The sequence below is a fragment of the Urocampus carinirostris genome, chromosome 3 (assembly GCF_059441175.1).
Source record: "Urocampus carinirostris isolate Australia breed hairy pipefish chromosome 3, RoL_Ucar_1.0, whole genome shotgun sequence".
NCBI classification, from domain to species: domain Eukaryota; kingdom Metazoa; phylum Chordata; class Actinopteri; order Syngnathiformes; family Syngnathidae; genus Urocampus; species Urocampus carinirostris.
The window spans coordinates 1,446,592-1,461,010 of record NC_142351.1 but is presented as its reverse complement, the minus strand read 5'-3'; the positions used below and the strand labels follow the sequence as shown (position 1 = coordinate 1,461,010).

The 14,419-nt window shown below is 43.1% G+C and overlaps 1 pseudogene across 1 annotated transcript; it reads left to right on the top strand.

The window, feature by feature from the left end:
- Nucleotides 1-2,007: 2,007 nt before the first annotated feature.
- On the top strand, nucleotides 2,008-14,187 carry LOC148368249 (uncharacterized; annotated as a pseudogene). Its single transcript, XR_015849856.1, has 4 exons — nucleotides 2,008-2,283; nucleotides 4,911-5,003; nucleotides 10,276-11,778; nucleotides 12,450-14,187. The product of XR_015849856.1 is annotated as an uncharacterized LOC148368249 (transcript).
- The last annotated feature ends 232 nt before the right edge of the window (nucleotides 14,188-14,419 follow it).

Below are 14,419 nucleotides of genomic sequence, written 5' to 3'. Positions count from 1 at the left end.
GTTAAGTCAAGATAAAACAGAAAAGGGACTTGGATTATCATGGACCAAAGTAAAGTTCTCACTGGAAAGCCATATGAACATAAGGAACATGAGGCTTTTATTCCAGTTGCTGCCATGAGCGACACAACAAACGCACACCATGTGGTCAGCACCTCCGCCGGTTTTCAACATCGTTGGCAGCGCGCTGGAGACTGCCGACAAAAACGGGACATCGCTCAACATGCCGCACCTCGTGGAGTGGTTGCATCGAAACACGTTGCATCATCGTTACAAGCTACATTACTTTAAATGAGTTTTTTTTTATATATACGTCATTTAGCACAACTTTTATACATTTATATACAAATATAGTTTGTGAAAGCAGCTCCTATATCTAGCAAAATATGCATTTTTTTATCCAACTGACATTGGGCACAGCTTACCTTCAGCACCGCGTTTTTGTGCCGAAGGTAGGCGTAACAGAGTTGAAATGTGATTGTTTTGAATGTTTTTTGGAATTCTCACAAAATCTGTGTTTTTGTCGTATTACTGTTAATAATCCGGTGGTTCCTTTAGTTGTTAAGTCATGGGCATCTGCGACTGTCTTTTTCGTTTGGCAATTTATGGGCATCAGCGCTTGCCGTAGCTTCAATTTGTACGCGCTGGAGATAATCAATATCTTACTCCAATATGTATTCTGTGTAGCACTATTTAGTTACTCTATATAACATGCTAAAGTGGGCATTTGCACGTAACACTGGTATTTGTATATTGTATTCTTTTGGCTTTATTATTGTATTGTTCTCAGCTCAGCTCAGGGATGCTGCTGGAAATGTGAATTTCCCTTAGGCGATGAATAAAGTATCTATCTATCTCTATCTATCTCTATCTAATTGCAGTCGCAAACAGATGCCCCTGACTTTTGTATTGTTTTGTTGACTGAATGCAGGCAATAAACCGAGTGATTGTGAAACCTTGTGTCGTGCGTGAAAGAGGGTCGTCACATACGGCAAACCAAAAAGGCGGCCGCACAGCACATGTCTTAACAGCAGGGTTACTTGAACTGGATGACTTTCAATGACTTTTGGATGACTCCAATAGCAAATATGCTCATAAAAGACAAAAGAAACTCAATAGGAATAAAATGATGACTCACACTACGTGGTAAGCTTTCTCTCCTGGCTTTGATCTCTTTGATCTCCGGCAAAACGAACATCAAATGAGACAGAAAAAAAGTGAAAATAAATCCAAACATCATTTTTGCCGTTCCGTGTGTTCCGTTACCCCCCAAACCTGCACAAAATGGAGTCATTTGATTCCTATTGAGTTTCTTTTGTCTTTTATGAGCATATTAGCTATTGGAGTCATCCAAAAGTTATTGAAAGTAATCAAGTTCAAGTAACCCTCCCCAACCCTGCTTAACAGATGAAGGCGGTACCAACAATTTTAACAGTAATGCAACAAAAACACGGATTTTGTGAGAATTCAACAAAAAAAAACAATGAAATCAAATTTCAACTCTGTTGCACCAGCAGGTGGCACTGTTGGACTGGTCATTGCAGGACACTTAAACACAAACGAGACAAAAATATTTCAGCAGGAATTTCAACATAACAAAAGTGATGAATACACCCGTTACTGCTTTTTCTTTTTACCTTTTTATAATTTCCTTTTTGACATATATTTCCTTAACATGGTCGTTCACCGGACGAATCGAGTTATTTTGTCGCCGACCGATCTCGTCTTCTATGTGTTTTCTGTTGCTGCGTTCCCGAAAAGACGACAACTGAGTTTTCCAACCTCCAACTAGGAGAAATGCTATGTATCCCAACTTTGCACCTGGAACCTCCCACCTCGAGTGTCTTTCTTATCATATTTCCCCAGTTGAGGGTTTAAAAACCCCGACTTCCTACATTCTTGAGACGCTTTTCGGTCGAATCTGGTAGGATCTCCCGAAACACCCATTCTCTTGAACGCAGCATGTGATCCGTGTCACTTGTACCCACAATCCATTGCGGCGGGGTTTGGAGGGAGAAGGTGTCATGGCTGCCAAAAAAGAAAATGTCGAGAAATTCCTCTAGTCGACTTTAAACGACGTCAACTCGACACAAGTATCACTTTGTGGTCCTTTTCGAAAGTTTTCCTTTGTACTGCCGAGTTGGAGCGTTTTTTTTCGTTGAAAAGTGAATAAAATGTGCTCCAGTTGTGAAGAAGAACCTTTTCAAGAGAAGCTTCGTGGATCCAAAGAGGAGACCGAGCGAGAACGTCCAGGACCGGACGCTTTTTCCAAGCAGCTCGGGGAAGGTTCGTCATTTTCGCTTCTGCTATAGTGACAATGCTTCCCAAACTTAAAAAAATGAGTGATTTAAAAGAAAGAACGAATAGTGGTTTGAAATTCAAGTACAATGGAACCTGGGTTTTCGAACGACTTTCAGTTGGAACAAATCGGAGTCCGACCAAAGATGTTGAGAATTTCTTGCTTCGCTGTTCGGTCAAAAATTCGGAGTTCGAACGCCTGTAATACCTGAGTGCGTACGCTAGAGTGCGATGCTGAGCTGTGTAGATGGCCCCCACCCCTCGTGACCAACTGTTAATCACGTGCGCACTTGCTTCTTTTGGCTTTTAATATCGGTGAACGGAGTGTTTGAGCCCCCTAATTATGCCTCCGAAGAAGGTCGGCGCAAGCGGGACAGGTGAAAAAAGAAAAGTCGTTCGTACAACTATTGCCTCTAAGAAAGACATAATAGCCAAATATGAAAGAGGTGTGCTAGTTTCCGATCTTGCTATTGAATATAGCGTGGCTGAATCTACTATCAGTATGACAGTCAAGATTAAGGAGGCTGTGAAATCGAGTGATGCGGCTCAGGGAGTGAGCGCTATATGCAAGCAAACGGCCGCAAGTTTTGGAAGAGGTTGAAAAACTTTTGATGATTTTCCTCTGCCCACCGTCCACCTGCGCCTTCTGCTGACCACCACAAAGGTAAGAAATCCTATTCATAATTCTTTCTTTATCCTTTTTTTTTTATTTTGACACGTTCACGTTAGCGTCATCTTTCTTACGGTAAATTACGATAGCGCGAACGTACGATCAGCCTGAGTTAGCTTACGTAAAAGATTTATGGTAAACATTTTGGGTGTTGGAACAGATTTAAACGATTTACATTATTTTTAATGGGAAAAATGATTTTGGCGATTGAACAAATCGGTTTTCGAACAGGGTTCTGGAACAGATTATGGTAGAGAACCGAGGTTCCGCTGTACAACTCTTTCAGGCTTTTTCAGTAAACGACTCGTTTTTCACCTCCAGCAAATACTAAAATTGCAGGAAATCAAATGAAGTTTAGCAGCATCTGGTACAAAGTCGCATCCAAACTCATCCGGGTTGGTTTTCTTGCTTTGTCCCTACTTTACCAATCATTTTGTAACAACGTGCTAGGAAAATGAAAACAACCAGGACTAAAAGAAACAAAGGGGGAAATATAAAAGAAAGGAAAAAGAAATAAACGAATAAACAACATTTCATTTCCTCGTGTTGAGGTTTTGAGTTTTTCCTTGCACGGATGTCGGTTTCAGATCAGGGGACGTGTCATTGTAATCCTGTGCAGTCCTTTGAGACATTTTTGTGATTCAGGGCGTCAGAAAGAAATGGGACTTGACTTGAATCTTTGGGCGTATTAGTAAATACTATAGCTGCCATTTTTATGGAACGGTATGCAGGGTTCATTCGAGTGCTTGAAAGCCTTGAAAATGCTTGAAATTTAATGTTGTGTTTTCAAAGTCAACAAAAAGCTTGAGTTTTGGGTGAAGTGCTTGAAATTGTTGCCATTGCCACTTGATTGGCAGTCTGACTCTATAGACCATGCAATAAATGAAGAAGCAGCTCAAAAGGACAACTCTATTTAGTAAACTAGCTCTTCTAATTCGCTTTTACTGAGAAGGGCCCGGCTCTTTGGGTTCACTAACAGCTCCTCCAAGTTTTTTTTCAATGATCTATCATCAATAATAATATAACATTATTCACCAAATGATTCAACAGTTAGTCATATATGTTGGCAGGGGATCCCCAAAGGACACATTCAATCAAAATAGTCTCAGATCTACAAAAACAAATTGTAAAACAATAGAAGCTTTTTACACACTGAATACAAAATCCCTGAAAATGCAAAACATGAACACATCAATTCCAAATATTAACTCTTCAGTGCTAAAATAGACAATTTGCAATTCCTTCTTGACCGATTTAGACACAAATGAAAAGCACACAAAACATTTGGAGTCAAATAAGTGAAAAGATCAAAAAGCAAAAGATCAGCAGTCGATTGAAAGATTGGATGCACTCGTATCCTAAAAATGAGTATGAATTTGGCTCATTTTTTGGTTTTCATTACCTTCTTTTTTTTTCTTTCATATTGAAATCTATTATTATGCAACGCCTTCAGAGCCTTCGGGCATTGTCGAAGCGCAATGGCAGAATCGATGTCAGTTTATAGCATCCCTTTCACACGCAAAGATCGTAGGTCGTGGATAGGAACATCCCCAAATAGCACAAAGTATGCGCTAGGAGCAAGATAGCGACTTTGTTTTAATCATCAAAGACGACAACAAAAAAAACTTTCTTCTGATGGCCGCTGGATTTTTTTTTCCTCTTGAAGGTACTGGAGAAAAAAATGGCTATTGGAGTGTCTGAAAAGTGCTCGGATTTGGCCATGAAAACCATGTATGAAGCCTGTTTCCATGACTTCCTGTATATTTCATGTGCGGTCCCTTCCCAAGGTTTCTTCATTTTCCGCATCCTGACCTTTTTTGAGTCTTTCCTTGCCCTCTTGTAGCTTTCAGATCAGGTTGATGTTACAATGGTGTTCTGCGCATTTTGTGAGTTTCTGTGAGTAAAGGCGTCACAAAAAAAATTCCATTTGACTTGTGTTTTGCAGACATCGGTGAAGACCATCTTCCTACTGCGTGGCAGGAACCAGAGTGTCCAGGAACTGTTTACAAGATACTCCAAATCGTGTTGAACAGAGCAGGTCGGTCGTTTTACTTTCCGCAACGTCCTTATTTCGGAGGGAACGTCGTTGGGCGGGGCCCCAAAAAATACGCAGAGAGGAGATATGGCAAAAAGGGAAGGCTCCTTATTGCATTGTTCTAAACAACTCGTGATGGTTGTCCGCCCCCGGCTCAAGACTTCCGCCAGATGTCTACACACAATAAGCTATTGTCAGCTCAAACAATGTTTGCTTCAATTTTATTTCAGGTTCAACATTCCATTTCCTTTTCTTTCCCCTTGACCGAATTGTCGAGAAATTGACGTCGACGCGTAGGGATGCGCAAACCGAAGCGGACATTCTGTCACGTGGTCACCGTGGCGACGCAACGTTAACTTTCAAAACCAGGCACCGCTTGGGTTTTTTTACCTTGTGTATTTTCACACCCTGAGGGCGCTGTCTCCCAAGTTGGTTTTAGATGACGGCAATCAAACGAGAGGCGCCCGAAAGTCAACGAGGATGATTTTGGGGGGAAGATCACCAAAACGTCTGATATAGATTATGATATAGAGTAATGATGCTCAAACCTGTGACCTCCCGTTCCGGGGAGCAGGCGCCCAACCCTCAGGCCACCGAGCCTGTCTACCTCCGTTGCTTCCAAAAGCGACAATTTGAAGAAAATCGGAGACTTTTATGGGCGCGTAAATCCGGTATTTAGGGTTTATACCGAGTGACGGCGGTAAGTAGGGCTGCACGATGAAGCGAAATCCGATCCGTACGGCGACATGACCCGCCAAACGCAACGGTGCAGGTTTTCGGCCTGTCGGGTTCAAACCTTTTGTGGAACGATGCACGAGTGAGCTCATGGGTCTTAAGGTCTTTGACTCTTCAGGAATCAAGTGTCTTGAGTTCATCATGATTTCTTGATTATTTCCTAACCTGAATGCTTGATCATTAAATTGTACTTCTTCATTAAGGGGTGCAGTACATCTATTGTCGTAGTAGCATACTCTACAGAGAGGATAGTCTTTTTTTATTTTTTCCGACGCTTTGAAGCGTAACACTCCGTACTTGTATCATGTCACACTGCGCGTACTTGACGTATAGGTTGGCGCCGACACACTACCATACAGAATAATACGACGGATTAAGGAAACAAATGTCCGATCCCATTCCTCCCACTTGGCCCTGAGAACCCTCCAGTGAGTAAATGACAACCTAGTTATTAGTATCTTAACGCCATTTTACCAGGTATAGTAGGGGTCTTTAAAGTGTGACACGATGAAAAGTAAAACAAGAACAGTCCACCTGACCCTTAAGCTGACATATCGTTACCAAACCTTGCCTGTAGGACCCAAACACATGAACGGAGTAGTAGAAGGGAAGTGGAGAATGTGGAAATGGAATGGAAGTGATTTAAAGAAGCAGTGTTGATTAGTGCGAAAGAAGTGTGCGGAATGAGAAAAGTTGTTCGAGATGTTAGGAAAGGAAGTGAATAGTGGAATGATGAGGTATCAGGGCCTGTGACATAGAAGAGACGTACCTTTGAGGAGAGGCTGCAAGATAAGAGTGCCGTGAAGTGAAGAAAAGGTTGGTAAAAGTCAAAAAGGAAAGCAAATGATGAATGGTGTCGAAAGATAGGAGTGAACTTTGAGCAAAGGAGAAAAGTGTTCTGGAAAGAAGTGAAAAGAGTAAGAAACGATGAGTGTGGAAAGGAAGAGAAAGTGAAAGATAAGGATGGTAGATTGCTGGTTGGCAGTCAGGACGGGATGAGTATTTTGAGGAGTGGAGGACAGGAGAGAAGTGAGAGTCCAGGCGATCGACGGTATGGAGAGAATGCCCATGTTGGGTGGTTGAAATGTGAAGCCCGTCAACATGGGAGGTGCAAGAGGCAGTGAAAGAAATGAAAGGGGGGGAAGGCACCTGGGTTGGATGGCTGTACTGCTGAATGCTTGAAGAAAGGTGGCACGGACATGATTGACTGGTCAGTAGGCTTGTTGAGGCTGGTGCAGGGACAACAGCCTGGTCCTGAATGTTGACAAAACTAAAGAGATCATTGTCGACTTTAGGAAAAACCAGCCCAACCATGCCCCACTATACATCAACAACAAGGCTGTGGAGGTTGTCAGCAGTATCAAGTTCCTAGGGGTGTACATTACAAACAAACTCACCTGGTCCGTGAACACTGCATCACTGGTTAAGAGGGCACAGCAGGGCCTGTACTTCCTGCGGAGGATGAGGAGAGCCCACCTGCCCTGACCCTCCCTCATTGCATTCTACAGGGGCACCATAGAGAGCATCCTGACCAGCTGTATCTCTGTGTGGTGTGGAGGCCGCAGTGCCACCGACTGGGGTAGTGTGAAGAGGATGACCCGAGAAAATCATGGAGACTTCTCTCCCCTCAATTCAGGACATTGGCCAGAAGCGCTGCCTATCCCAAGCTAAGAACATTATCGGGGACCCCTCTCACCCCCATCATGAACTGTTCATTCTGCTCGCCTCTGGGAAGAGGTACTGCAGTGTGCGGTGCAGGACCACCAGGTTCCGCAATAGTCTAGTCCCCCTGGCCATTAGACTGTTAAATGGTCAATCTAACATATAGTAAACCTAAAACTAAACGGCTGCTAATCTGACTCTTTGCACTACTGGCAGTTCTTTATAGCTAGCCACTCCTTGCACATCTGCTCCCTGCACTATTGTACTTACAGCGTTATTGTTACAGTGTTATTGTTACTGTGTACCTGACTTGTTAACCTGACTGCCCATTTTGCACATCTGGTTAGCTACTCCTCTTGCACTATCGGCACTATGGTAAAATACTATACGTAGCCATAATACAATACAACTTTTATTTATATCTGTAGATTCAAGGAAACTGTACGGGTCAGATGTATCGACATTTCGTTCTGTATACACGTGTACTAGAATGGCAATAAAGTAGATCTGAATCTGAATGTATGCTTTTTAAGTGGTGTGGTTCCCGTTGATTGGTGGAGTGCATGTGTGTTGCCATTTTATAAGGGCAAAGGTGATAAATATGAATGTTGCAATTCGAGTGGTATCGGTTTGTTGTCTGTGCCGGGTTAGCTGTATGGAAGAGTCTTGATTAAGAGAGATAGAGAAAGAACGTATGAGGTGGTGATGGAGGAGCAGAGTGGTTTCAGGAAAAAAAGAGGATGTGTGGATCAGGTGTTTGCAGTATGACAGGAGCGTGAGAGATATTTTGCAAAAGGTAAGAATGTTTATTTGGCTTTCATGGACTTGGAAAAAGTTGATGGAGAGGCGTTGTGGGAAGTGATGGTAATGTATGTAGTTGGTAGAAAGTTGTTGGAAGCATTGAAGAGTTTATATGAACAGCAGAGCATGTGTAAGAGTAGGGAGTGAGACAAGTGAGTGGTTCCCTGTGTTGACTGGTGTGAGACAGGGGTATGTGATGTCACCATGGCTGTTTAATGTGTACATTGATGGCGTGGTGAGAGTATTTGGCAGAGGTGTAGAGATGATGGATAACAGTCTAACAGTGTGGCGGCAGGCAAGTCAGATGCTTTTGCAGATGACTCAGCGCTTGTGGCTGATGCTGAGGAATCATTGAGAAGGTTGGGAAGTTTGGAAGCGTATGTGATAAGCGTAAGTGATGCGTCAAAGTCGGGAAGAGTAAGGCTGATCAGGTGTTCACGTGATGGAGTGGGCATCCCGTTAGAAGTAAGGTCGTATGGACAGGAGCTGGAAGAGGTGGAAAGCTTTAGGTACTTGGGTTGTGATGCGGCTGCAGTTGGTGGAATGGAGTGCGAGGTATCGCACGCAGTGAATCGGGGAAGCCAAGGTTTCGGGTGCTCTGAGGAGTCGTGGCCGCTTTGTCGTGTCCCGTTTCATCTGGAGAGACGAAAGCATGACCAACTTGGGTGCCGAGGTGCCTAGCTTGTTTGGGTGTTTGGGCATTTGGATCGGTCATGGTCCAAAATTCTTTGTGTGAGTTTTTTTTGCCATTTTTAATTTCCTTGTTATTGTATGTGTTTGTCACCCTTTCTTGAGGGATATGACCTTGGTAGATGGATAAATGTCCCGTGTTGCTCCCCTCCCGGCCGATCGCTTCGACAGCTGTCTTTCAACATAAGGGTGGGTCAATGCATTGTCACAATAAGATTGCGGACCTGCAGGTTAGCTTCCTCACTCTCACAGTTGTTTTGTGGTGAACATTTTCTCTGTGAACTGCTCATCATTTTCTGCCCTGAATGTGATCAGGGCTTTGGTTTGCTCCACAGTCTCTGAAACATTAGCCCGCATGACCGCATTCGACACAAGTTGCTCACTCACAGGCCGACGCGACTCGACGCGAGACAGGAAATGATCTGATGTCTCCCGCATAACGATTTCATAGTGAATCGACAAGCGCAAACCTGACGTGGCTGTCGGAGCCTTCTATTGGCCAGCGTCACATATGCTTTAGAATTTAGAATCGATAGAATAGAATTTAACAGGTACAGAATGCCGACCTCCCCTCCGCGTCAAGAATTGATTCGGTCTCACGTGTTAGCATCATATTGTAAAGAAAACGGGACGCGCGGAATCTTGCGCAGTAAACACGCGCAATGACATATATCCGTAACGTTATCGTGACTATGCCGCTTCAGCGACCGGCGTTTTGTCCGTGTGGATGTGAAAGCACGACTCCTTTAAGATAAAAACAGGGCTAAACCGTGATCTTCCGAACAATTAATGTACTCGGCGGTTTGGAGTGCCAAGAGTCGTTTGTGGCTTTTTTGGTCGATTTGTGCTAGCCAAGTAGCCATTTGGCAATGTTCATGTTTTGAGGCAACGATAAGGTTTTCCGTTGCGTTTATGTCCAAGACATCTCGATGTATTTTCTTTCAAAAACATGCATAGTTGTGAAAAAGGACTTACATTTGTGCGGTTCCTTTCCAGCCATGTTTGTTGATATTGAGAATTCGTCTTCTGGGAAGTGACTTTGTTCCAAGTCGGCCCCTGACCTCCTTCCATCCGAAGTGGTTCTTTTGGGGGTCGAAGGGGACTTCTCCCTCGGACTTGAGAGTATTGGGACACGTTACACTTGCACATGCACGCGCAAAAGCAAGTGACGAGGAAAAATAGCGAGGGAAAGTGGGAAGAAGCAGACAATCTGGACAAAGCCACTCTTGGCATCTCGTGAAGATTTCATTCCCAGAGGCCTAATACTCACTGTTCAGCAGCGCCTAAGCCTTTAGAATTTTTCTTACGTTTTGGCACTATGGGACAATGCTTCTGAAAACTGAACGAGTTGAGGGCAATACAGATAAACTTTACTTGTGTCTTGCAGACGTCGGCCAAGAATATCTTGCTACTGCGCGGCAGGAACCAGAGTTGCCTGGCGTTAAAATTGAGGAGGATCTGAAACCTTATCACGTTAAGCAAGAGACGGAGGATGGGGAGCCTGTTGAGGAGGAGGACGATGTTCCAGTCTTGCAAGTGACCGGGGTCCGTTCAATCGCCGAAGATCAAGGTCAACCTGAAGATCAAGGTTGGCAGGAGCTTCCAAGCATCAGCTCCCGTCAACACTTGGAAACGGAAGACGACAACACGTCCCGCTCCGTAAACGCTGAAGGTGGTAACACATGTTCCCAGTGCGGGAAAACGTTTCGAAGCAAGTCTTATATGAAGTTGCATATGAAATTCCATGCTGGGGAGAAGCCTTTTTCCTGCTCAATTTGTGGTAAAAAATTCACTCAAAATGGGAGCTTAAAAATGCACACCAGAACCCACACTGGCGAGAAGCCTTTTTCTTGTTCAGTTTGCGGTCGAAAATTCACCCGAAATGGACACTTGAAATCACACCAACTAACCCACACTGGTGAGAATCCTTTTTCTTGCTCAATCTGCGGTCAAATATTCACTAACAGGGGGCACTTAAAAATACACACCAGAACCCACACTGGCGAGAAGCTTTTTTCTTGTTCAGTGTGCGGCCGGACATTCACACGGAATGAGAGCTTAAAATTACACCAATTAACCCACACAGGCGAGAAGCCTTTCGCCTGCTCAGTTTGCGGTCAGACTTTTACTGTGAGTGGAAACTTAAAGCGACATATTAGAACCCACACTGGAGAGAAGCCTTTCGCATGCTCAATTTGTGGTAAAAGATACACGGAAAATGGGAGTTTAACAAATCATATTAGAACCCACACTGGTGTTAAGCCTTTTTCCTGCTCCGTTTGCAGTCAAAGATTCACTAAAAGTGGAAGCTTAAAGAAACACATTAGATCCCACACAGGCGAAAAGCCTTTCTCTTGCTCAGTTTGTGGTAGAGGATTTATCATGCGTTGGCTCCTCATACAACACATACGAATCCACACTGGCGAAAAGCCTTTTTCCTGCTCAATTTGCAATCAAAGATTCTCCCAGAAAGGAAGCTTGAAGTTACACCAAAAAAAACACACTGGCGAGAAGCCTTTTTCTTGCTCAGTTTGCGGTCAAAGATTCACCCAAAATGGGAGCTTAAAAATGCACACCAGAACCCACACTGGTGAGAAGCCTTTTGCTTGTTCAGTTTGCGGTCAAAAATTCACCCAAAATGGACACTTGAAAAGACACACATTAACCCACTCTGGGGAGAAGCCTTTTTCTTGTTCAGTTTGCGGTCAAAAATTCACCCAAAATGGACAATTGAAATTACACCAACTAACCCACACTGGGGAGAAGCCTTTCTCCTGCTCAGTTTGCGGTAAAAGATTCACCAACAGTGGGGACTTAAAAAGACACACCATAACCCACACTGGCAAAAAGCCTTTTTCTTGCTCAGTTTGCGATAAAAGATTCACTAAAGGTTGGGACTTAAAAAATCACACCAGAACCCACACTGGCGAGAAGCCTTTTTCTTGTTCAGTTTGCGGTCGAAAATTCACCCTAAATGGACAATTGAAATTACATCAACTAACCCACACTGGCAAAAAGCCTTTTTCCTGCTCAATTTGTGGTAAAAGATTCACCCAGCGTAGGGACTTAAAAATACACTCCAGAACCCACACTGGGGAGAAGCCTTTTTCTTGTTCAGTTTGCGGTCAACAATTCACCTACAATGGACAATTGAAATCACACCAACTAATACACGGTGGTGAGAAGCCTTTTTCCTGCTCAATTTGCGGTCAAAGATTCACCCAAAATGGGCACTTAAAAATACACACCAGAACCCACACTGGCGAGAAGCCTTTTTCCTGCTCAGTTTGTGGTCAAAGATTCATCAAAAGTGGGAGCTTAAAAATACACACCAGAACCCACACTGGCGAGAAGCCTTTTTCCTGCTCAGTTTGCGGTAAAAGATTCACTAACAGTGGGGACTTAAAAATACACACCAGAACCCACACTGGCGAGAAGCCTTTTTCCTGCTCAGTTTGTGGTCAAAGATTCATCACAAGTGGGAGCTTAAAAATACACACCAGAACCCACACTGGTGAAAAGCCTTTTTCTAGCTCAGTCTGGTAAAAGATTCATTGAGAGTGGGAAGTTATAACACACCTTAGAACGCACACTGGGGAGAAGCCTTTTGCTTGTTCAGTTTGCGGTCAGAGATTGATTCACAGTCGGTCCTTAAAAATTCACACTAGAACCCACACTGGCGAAAAGCTTTTTTGTTGCTCAATTTGTGATAAAAGTTTCACCCAAAGTGGAATATTGAAATTACACCAACTAGTCCACACTGGCGAGAAGCCTTTTTCCTCTTCAGTTTGTGATAAAAGATTCTCTACAAGTGGGAGCTTAAAAAGTCACACCAGAACCCACACTGGTGTAAAGCCTTTTTCTTGCTCAGTTTGCGGTAAAAGATTCACTGAAAATGGGAGCTTAAAAAAACACACATTAACCCACACTGGCGAGAAGCCTTTTTCCTGATCCGTTTGCGGTAAAAGATTCACCGAAAGTGGGAAGTTGAAAATACACCTTAGAATGCACCCTGGGGAGAAGCCTTTTTCTTGTTCAGTTTGAGGTCAAAAATTCACCTGAAATGAACACTTGAAATCACATCAACTAACCCACACAGCCCAAAAGCCTTTTTCCTGCTCTGTTTGTGGTCAAAGATTCACCGAAAGTGGGAACTTAAAAATACACACTACAACTCACACTGGGGAAAAGCCTTTTTCTTGCTCAATTTGTGGTAAAAAAAATTAACCCAAAATGGAAATATGAAGTTACACACTAGAACCCACAATGGCGAGAAGCCTTTGACCTGTTGACATTGTGGTGAAAAACAAAATATCTATATTGTCAAGTCATTTTTATTTGTATAGCCCTTAATCACAAGAGTCTCAAAGGGCTTCACAGGTTATTACACTATATTACACTGACTATTTTTCAGACTATTATTGGACACTAGAAATGACACACAAGAACCCACACTGGCGAGAAGACTTTTGCCTGCTCAGTTTGTGGTCAAAAATTCACTAAGAGTTGTAAAACATTCAATTGGTTAAGTATCATACAGTTCGTTTATTGGAAAATAACGGCCACAAAACCATTTGCCCTCCCCTTTTTTCAACCACTGACTGCTACCACGTCAAAAAAGCCACATTCTTTCACAGGAAGTGAGCAGACTCTCCAGTTGTATCATAGTATCATAAAGATTTGTGACCCCAAAGTTTTCATAAGGATTTAAAAGATTCATGATTTGCATATGTGCCATGTTTTTTGATAGATGATCTATTTCCTCGTGTGCACACATACAAATTTGCCTGTTATCAACAAGTATCATTATTATAACAACAAGATGGCCGACCTAGATCCCAAGGGTTGGGGCCTGTTCTCACCAGAGCCCCAAAGCTTGGAGAGCTTGTGGTTCTCTCCGTCCCTGTCGTCCAAATGAGAACAATCCCCGTGAAGTCTGCTGCCAAAAGAGATAGGAAGCTTTATTTCTTCATCTTCCTGGTTGGCCATCTGCTGCTTCTCACACACTCCTCCCCTGAGGGACTTTTTTGTTCTCAAAAATACACAAAAAGGGTTATTGCGACAACCTCTTTGGTGTTTTCGGCAAATATCCCCATGTTGGCAGGCTATGAAAACAATTCCATATCATTGAAATGGGTTTATTATCTTAAAACCGGGTGCATTGATCATTACTGTTAACCTGTTGCATCATTTCTTCCACCTTCCAACCCTGAGTGCTTGTGTCAACAATGTGCTTTATTCTTTCGTTTGATTCCATTTTCTTTGTCCTGTGAATAAAACGTAGTTTGTTGAAATCAAACTGTCTGCATTATTTTTGGGTCGATGTTATTGTTTCTTCTGGACCGATCATTATCCATATCAACGAACTACAAAATGAACGTTGAAAAAAACGTGTTTAAAGTTGGACCCTCTGGCTATTTCAAACGAATTTGTGTCGGAAACCAAGAGCACCGCCTGATGACTGAATTTGTAAGATTATGAACCAAATAAATAGAATTGAAAGCCATAGGGTAATGGGTTGTTATTATGGC